Source organism: Magnolia sinica, chromosome 6 (genome assembly GCF_029962835.1).
Source record: "Magnolia sinica isolate HGM2019 chromosome 6, MsV1, whole genome shotgun sequence".
NCBI lineage: Eukaryota > Viridiplantae > Streptophyta > Magnoliopsida > Magnoliales > Magnoliaceae > Magnolia > Magnolia sinica.
This window is the reverse complement of record NC_080578.1, coordinates 4,297,052-4,306,570: the sequence shown is the minus strand read 5'-3', so window position 1 is coordinate 4,306,570 and position 9,519 is coordinate 4,297,052.

The window sequence follows — 9,519 nt, the reverse complement described above, 5'->3', positions numbered from 1 at the left end:
GAGCTGCTGATCGAATCGAGCCAAGCTGGCCAGTCAGGCTCGAGGACCGAGCCGAGCCAAGTTCAAGTTGAGGTTAGCTAGTGGCCGAGCCGAGTCCAGCTAAGGTCAACTCGAGTTGGTTTGACTCGATGTACACCCCTAATAACAAGTGGCATACAAATGATACTATTTAAAAAACAAAAAAACAAAAAAAACAAAAAACAAACCAGCAATGGCTTCTGCTAAGTGATAAAATGCTACTTTATTAAATGGTTAAGATATGAAAATTTTTATTTAAAGATGATAAATTTTATGTTTATATCATTATAAACATGTGCTAAATGTGGGGTATTACAATCTCACGACGCAAAAATGTGTTGCATTTTCTCAAACTTGGGACCCATAATTTAACATTTTAATTTGAATTAATTATGTGTACCATATGCAAGTTATGAATCTAAACCCATGTGTACCATCATCACTCTCCACAAGCTATTTAAGTTTTTCTTCATAAGAATCAAAACTTCCAGCTTTGCATAATTTACTCTGGATTTCAACTATAGATAGTGTTGTTGATTGATTTTCAATAGTTAGAATGCGGGCATACCAAAATTAAATTTGTGGCTCAATTCAAATAATACAACTATGATATCAAGTATTGAGATAGGCAGACATATATAGTATAATCGATATCTGATGAGATCGGTTGCATATTCAACCACTCGCTCAATGTGTAAATATATATAAGATCAGTCAAGGCTAGAGTTCATTCTCTGATGATGGCTACACATTTGTCTTTCATACGAAAAGATTTTTCGATACAGATAAAGCGAAACGTGAAAGAAATTCTTACCGTCAATTGTAAAGAACAGCTGTAAAACACTTCTCCTAATGTAGAACCGAATCCAACGTGTGAGCATAGATTCAAATTACAATTAAGATTATCAGTTATTTGATTAACACTATAGATTACACTACGAAATGTAAACAACAAGTTAAAAGTAATTAAGAATTACATTAAGAAATGTAATTTACTTGGCAGGAAAAGTAGAAAGCAACTATACTAAGAAATATAATTAATTGGTAATTAAAAGATAATGTTTAGTTTTGATTTGATTAGTATAAGACGAAATCATACTACTTGGTTTTTTTTTGCTATTTATAACCTTAATACGGTTATTTAGATTCTTTTTAGGTTCTAACGGTTGTTATAATCGCTTAACACTACATGGCCTAATCTATTTATTCTTCTATTGTCTGTCCTATAACCACTTCTTCATAATTACTCTTACATCGATTGTTTAAACAATGGCGTAAAATTATTTGATGTGCCCTACTATATTACTAAGAAATCATATTCGTACATCTTTTTAGATCTTCAAAAACATCACACGGATGTAGATCACATGTAACCTATTTTGATTGGTTCTCGTGAGGAATGGCGACCATGCGAATGAACAGGTGGCAATAATGATGGTTCTGCAGTCTAAATATTTGGTCTGTTGTGGCCTATCGAGATCGGTTCATGGGCTAAAATTCTCGTCAATGGAGCAATCCTAGCCATTGCTTTGTGACCTAAAAGCAAACACCCAAGGAAAAGAAATACAGCCAAAGTCCAAAGTTCAACTGGAGAAAGTCCACGTATTGATGTCCAGGATCCTCAAAACATGGAGATATTTGGGGCGTGAACCATCTGCGTTATGCCCAAGAGATCGGTGGTGTGCATTATCTAGCGTGTTGAACCCATTTCCCGAACTTCAAGACCCAAGTGCACCGTGGACAACCTCGACTCCGGAGGACCTGTAACTTGTCCATTAATCTAGCATGCTATAAAGTGCCGGTGATTTCCATTGAATTCTTTAATCTCGATGCAGTTGCGGTAGTTCATTGCCTTATATTAGGTGGGAAACGCTTGCTACGTGTAGTCATTTTCGAACGTGATGATTACATCTGGATGAGATCTAACCCGTCCATCAGGTTTGCCACCCTGTGTTTGGACCGGGCCCAAAAATTAAGCTAGTTCAAAACTCAAGTGGGCTACACCATGTGGAACAATTGAGATGGGGAATCCCACAGTACGTCCAAATTGGGTGTGGGGTCCACCGTGATGATTATATGCCATCCAATCCAGTCATCTGATGCGCCACACCAAGATGAATGGATTCTCCACCAAATAGGACATTCCAAGACTCATGTGGGCACCACCAAGTGTAATTAGAGTTTCTAGGTGTGATTTTACCCTATTCCCTATTGTGTGGCCTACCAAAGATCTGGACGAGACTGATGATAGGTTCCATAATAAAACTGTGGCGATGAACCTGATGGACAGGTTGGATTTGAAGCGCATTCTTCCTAAATGGTGCTTAGGATCAGAGACCAGTGATCAGGATGATCCAGAACTTCAAATAGGCCACACCAGAGAGAAAAGTGGGGATGTGAGGACCACCGTAGGAACCTTCTTGGGTCCACGTCGTTGTTTATTTCCTAACGAATCCGCTCATCAAGTGAAATACAGCAGGATGAAGATAGAATCCAAAAAAAAAAAAAAAAGAGGATTGGATGGATATAATGTTTATCATGTACGGTTAATATGAGGTTTCTCAACTGATGCACAGAGTGGATTTTATAAAATCATCACAGGGTGTTGCACGCGCTTTCTACAACATTTGCTTAGGATTCCTCCAGCTTTACGCTCACACGTGAGCCGGAGGAAATGGACTGAAGAGAACTTTTTCATACTTCTTTTGATGGTCCAAAGGTATGCACTCAACTACACACGTGGCATGTATTTCATTCAATTTGGACCGTCCAAAATCGTGGCCTTACTTTCCCTCGGTCTCAATCCAAAATTTTCACTGAAGCTGATGATGCAATGACATATTGGAGAACGTTGATGGATGGTTATAACTAAAAATTAGTCAACGGTCAGAATTCAATATTTTAAAATTTCATTATTCGTAGTGTGGGATAGCTCAACACATCCGATTTTATGTGTATGACCTATCTATAGTGGTCCCACTATATGGACGGTTTAAATGAGTCACATGTATCCCACCTTTCAGTTTCTGGACGCATGCGCGTAAATAATCACATTCTGCCCAAAGAATCAAATAACTGCAAAAACGGATTGAAAATTACGCGTTTGCGCTCCTTTTTTAAGTTCACGGATGGGGAAATGGGAAAAGGCGTGAGGGAGTATAGAGACGCATCCACTGCACGTGGCAGGTTAGACGGTCGATCGGAACCGTTAAACTAGTGGACCATTCCACGAATGTCAATCATGTCTAAACTGTGAGCCGTATTGTGGATGGAACACTCCAGGAAGTCACATTGATCAAGCAATCCTAACCATCCAGTTGATGGCTATCAAATGGATGGTTAAAAGTAAAACAGTGAGTGGTCCATATTTGAAGGGAAGAATCAGATTGTTGCTATTATATTCCCAGTGTAAAGCCATACTCCATCCATTGTTAAGTCTGCCATCTTGACGGTTTGGATTGGCATACAACTATTCCATGTGTACGATTGAAGTCACCACCATTTTTTAAATGGCCTAAACTGACGTAGGACCACTTTAGCATTGAGAAATTTGGAAACGGATTGGCTACTCCCCTGCCACCAGCCAATGGCTGCTGGTTGGTGCTCTGTGGGCCCCATGCCGCCTATCTATTTGTATAGTTCATTTTATGCTATGAGAGAGAAAATGAGGTATATCGAAATCTAAATTGGACCACATTACAGGAAACAGAGTTGAATGAACGTTCACCATTAAAAACGTTTTGGGGGCCATAAAAGCTTTGGATCAAGCTGATATTTATTTTTTCCTTTAATCTGGGTCTTTATGACCCAATCAACAGATTAGATGTCAAATAAACAGTACAGTGGGCCTTAGGAGGATTTTAATGGTGGATATCCAATCATTATTATTTTCCTGTGGTGTGGTCCATCTGAGAGTTATATCCTTATCATTTTTTTGTAGAAGACCCTAAAATGATCTGTAAAAATGGATGAACAGAATGGTTGAAACAAATACATCATGGTGGGGCCCACAGAGCACCGACCATCAGCTACGGGGCTGGTGTCAGGGGGAGTAGCCAATCCGTCTCCGAGAAATTTGTGCTTGCGGGTCCCACCATGATCAATATCGTTATATGGACGGAAAAAAAATAAACTTGAAGATCTTGTGCTTGTGGGTCCCATAATCAATAACGTTGTATGGACGAAAAAAGCCAAAAAGAAAAGAAAAAAAACAGAGGTCTACCATTGCAATAGGGCCCGAACACAGGATATGAACGTCTTCCATGCACTTTTGACTGCTTACATTCAGACCGCTCGATCTAAAAGTGAATAATTCCTTCCAGATTAAGAAACTACCACTCATCCGGTGGGCCCCACTTCGGATGGGCTACATTGTATCAAGAAAAACTAAACCAACAAAATTAGCCATATATAGTTGGAGGATATTCGACCGTTAAAATAGGCAACTGCTCTTTCTTTCTTTTCTTTTTTTTTCCCCCCTCTTTTCCTTGAATATCAGGCCCAGATTTTCGGCAATCGAAACCGTCCGTTAGTGCCATCTTTTTCTACAGTGTCACATCTTGAGTGGGACCCACCAATGGAGTGTGGATACGGTGTTAAGACACGGACGCGGATTTCCTTCCAAAGCCTTTCTCGTGAAGTTCCTGCACGAGGATGCTGGGTGGGGCCCACTGCGATGTTTGTGAGAAATACACCCAGTCCATCCGTTTTGGGATGTTATTTTAGGACATAAAAACAAAAATGAGATGGATCCAAAACTCAAGTGGGCTACAAGGGAGGAAACAGTGTTGATTCAGTGAACACCCTTGAAACATTCATATAGTCATAAAAGTTCTGTATCAGCCTATAATTTTGATTTTTTCTGTTCATCCCATTGTTAATGATCTTCTAAACGGTTTGGATGGAATATAAACATCAAGGTGGAGCCCAAGAAGGTGTCAACGGTAGGAATTTCTTTCCCCAATTTGCTTTCTCGTGCCTTTGGATCCATCCTTTTTTGGTCGCATGTTCCAAAATGGGCTTTAAAAACGGATGAATAGGGTAAATTCATCGGAAACATGGTGATGGGTCCCACCCAACATCCTTGTGCAGAAAGGCAAGAAATCAGCGTCCTTAAGACACCGACACCGTCCTTTTCGGGACGCGGATTTCTTTCGCCAGAAGATTCTGCGCTGGGAACCTAGGTGGCGCCCTATGATGTTTACTGGAAATCCTCCTAGACCATCCGTTTTGTGAACTTTTTCAAAGCTCAGGTGAGTACTAAAGGAAAATGTGGTTACGTACAATCTTACCGTTGAAGCCTTCCTATGTTCAATAGTGATATTTAGATGCCATCCATGCCGTTAATAACATCATTCTTATTGGGATGAACTGTAGCATGAATCAAAACTTTTGTGGCTCCACAAATATTTCTAATATGAACGTTTAATTATAACTTTTTTGGCTCACTCGGGCTTTGGATACGGTTCTTTTTTTAAAATGAACTCAAAGAAGGATGGAAAGGAAGGATTTTTCACAAACATCACAGTTTCCAGCTCAGTTACGTCCTGCGAAAGGCTTTCGCAGCAAATACGCGTCCGTTGTTCGCGGATTGCATGCTAACCCCGCCCATCAGTAGCTCCGAACGGCCAGTTCTGTGGGCGTGCCCACCGTGATGTACCTATACATCCGGACTGTCTATCCCTTTTCTCAAGTTATTTTAAGCATCAAAATAGAAATGAGGCAGATCCAACGATCAAATAGACCACCACAAATGACTCTTGCATTTAATGTAACTAACATTTAATGCTTTGTGTATGTTAATGCAACCAAGCTTATTATTTGGTGTGGTCCAATTGAGCGTTTGATATGCCTCATTTTTGTGTTGATGCCTTAAAATAACTTGAGAAAAGGGTTAGGTAATTCGGATTTACAGATACATCACAGTGGGCCCGCCCACAAAACTGCCCGTTCGGAGATAGGGACGGGCGAGGGTAGTACGCAATCCGCGTCCGTCGTTGTTATATCTGAAGGGAATCGGATTGGCTACTCCCCCTGCCACCAGCCATTAGGTGCTCACCGTCCGTCAGCCACCGGGCTGGCGGCGGGGGTAGCAGCCAATCCGTTCCCTGAAGGGAATCAAGACACCGTAGCTTATTTCTCTCTTTGTTTTTACAACTGATCACCTACAGGTAACTGTACTACAACTTGAGGTACCGTGCCGTCTTTTCCTCCAAACGACACCTTTTAGAAAATTAGTATCATGAAAATTATAGGCCCAACCGTGAAGATTGTCTGTTGAGTGAAATCACCCGTTTTAAGTTGATTCCAACAGTGTGGCCCGCATGATAAACGGACCGATCTGATTTTCGTTTCAGATGATTTTCACTGTGGGGCCTACGACTTTAATGGTACCGACCTCCTACATAAGTGGCATGTTGGCGGGAATCGTGGTACCATGCTTGTAGGTCATCAGTTCTCTCTCCCCCCTACATTTGTAAAAGTTCCCCAACATTTCTAAACGGTGGTGAAATGCAGGTCCTGCAATAAAGACCGTCCAAATTGTGGGCACCAATCTGGAAGCAGCAGAACCCAAAAATCACACTGATAGGGTGATCCACACCATAGAATCTTTAGAAATCTCAGATAAGTTGGAGGGATGCTCCTCTACAACGGTTGTACAATATGCCCACTGCGATGTAGGGCCCTTATACATTCCCTCCAAAACACGGGTGCGTTGCACCACATGCAACAGTTGGGTTTGGGACGCCCCCATTAAAACCTTTCAGATTGTGTGTCAGGCCCACCCTGTTTTGTAATGCCATCCATTCCATTCATAGGATCCACCCTCCCAGGATGAACGGACGCCTCAAAAATCAGGCCATCCAAATCTCAGGTAGGCCATAATACATTGTTTTAAAGGTTTTACGCATGATTTTAGATGGTGTGGTCCACCTAAAGCCTGGATAGCCTGCTTTTTTGGCTCGAAATGGAAGATGAGCAGCGCACATAATGGATAGAGCGGATGTGATGCACACATCATGGTGGGCCCAAACACGAGGTTGTAAGACAAGCTTATTCAACAAAAGTTGTAGATGAACCGGACTTGGATAAGCTTCCCATATTATTCATACAGAGGTCTTATATATCGGAATATAGACAAAAGGGCACCTTAAAGCAGGCCAATCATAGTCGTCAGCATCGTGGTGGGGTCCACCAGCTGCAGAAGTCAGAGTCTTGGGCTCCAATCAAGCTCCAACGGCTACTGTTTTAATCACTGACTTGCAAAGTGATATTCCACTTTAGTCCAATACTGCCCCATTTCATTGTGTTGTTTTACAAGGCACGTGCAATGCACGCGTCTCCCCTCTCTCTCTCTCTCTAACCGTGCATGTGAAAAGTATAATCTACACGAGAAAGCTTCGATACTCTGGCCGTACGTGTGTGAAAGTATATTTCATGTAGAGGTATTCTCACATCAAACTGGCTAGACACTAAATATATCGTCCATGACTTTCAACAATGTCATGTGTGTGGGGACTAGCCAACCTATCCAATAGGTTGGCCCACCATAAAAATCAGCCCTATCCACTTATGAATTGGACCACGCTTGTATTTTTTTATTTATCAGCAGTTATGCATTATTTCCTACTGTGTGGCCCACCTCATGCGAGTGGATGGAGCTAATGTTTGCATTAGGTGATCATCTGTTGGGACCAACCTAGACAGGTCGACATCACACGCGCGTGACATATTGAAAGTTATCCATTGGTTGGTCAACAGATTTTCATCCAACGGTTGGATGTGGCCATTTTACTTTTATTTTAGAAGACTTTAACATTCTAGTTGAGTGTGATGGATGATTTGCAAGCACTTAGAAAGACATGGTGCCCAGATAAAGGGTTCACCAGATCCTAATTAACCCTATTTCCACTCCAAATTTCTCTTTATATATATATATATATATATATATATATATATATATATATATATATATATAATGCTTATTTGTGCACTAGTTCTTATGGAACTCAATCGCACTTTTTTAAAAACTTATTGTACATAATGTGACTCCAAAATCAAAAGGGTCCACGTGAAGCAGCACTCATGAAACCCTCTGAGCTTAATTTTTATTTTGATCAAAAATTTTGATTTATAGACCGTCAAACTAGGGGTATTTAATGAACAGTTGAAAAAAAAATACATGATGGCTTCATTTTAACAAACATGTGTCCAAATTCAACAAGTGAGGATCATTCATCCCATTAGATGTGTCGACAATTTAATCGGTTTAATTTGAGTTAATGCATGCTATATATATAATTTCTCAGTGCCTGCATATCAAACATCATATGTAGCCGGAGTATCATATAATTACTCTATTTTTTATAATATCAACTTGTAAATAATATGTCACTCATTGACTTGATATGCGTAACCAATGCAAATGACTGCCTAACCGTGAAATGATAAAGACCGTTCATCTAACATGTTCCCATCTGTAGAGGGTCAACACTGAGAACTTTTCAATCACCTTAGATGTCATCATCTGCATCAAGTTACTTACAGGGAAAGGTTTAGAAAGAAGCTTATAACTCAGCATAAGAAGGGTGATGCCTTTGGATTGGTGAATTCTTTCAATGTTTGACCATGGGCTATAAGAGCTCCTAAATGAATGGTCTAGATCACACATGGTGAGATAGGAATGGATGATCAGGTGGGCACAGCTTAATGGAAACATGTTGCCTTAAATGTTTGCTAGCATGCATATGGGCATGTCTCCACGTGTGACAATATGATGTAAGGGGACATGTCGGGACTTTTACCATTGATTTGGATTATTTTTCAATGGCCCAAACTGTTCATGTAATTGGGCTTCTCTTGGATGGGAATGCCCAAAAAAAATCTCTTTCATTCAATGTTTCAACCCTTTGATTGTACAAAAGTTACGGTGTCCATGTTCAAAGTAGAAGAGCCAAATTGTAAAGGGTATAAAAAAAAATTTAATTTAAGAGTTTTATTTATTGTCAATCTATCATAAAAAGTGACACTCATGATATAGTTTGGATCACTGAAAGATGCCTCAAATTCGAGGGAGTGGATTAGGTGTGCCCTGGCCCACTCAAGAATGTGGGGCCCACCTTGATGTATGTGTACTATATCTACGTTGTTCATCCTTTTCACTACTTCATTTTAAGACATAAGCCCAAAAAGAAAATAGATCTAAGTATCAGGTGGACCATATCATAGGAAACAGTGGTGATTGACAATTAAAAGCTTTTGTGGGCCACAAAGGTTTTAGATAAGCTGGGTTTTTTTTTTTTCCCCTTCGTCCAGGTTTTGTGACCTTATCAATAGGTTGGATGGAAAATAAAGACTACAAAAGCATTACAACGAGCCTTAGGATGTTTTTAACGGTGGGGCATGCTAATGTAGAGCGGGCCACAGACCTGATCCTAGCTCAGATGGCGAACAGAAGCGGACATAATCAATTACATCCAAATCCAGTTGTTATGTGGGGCA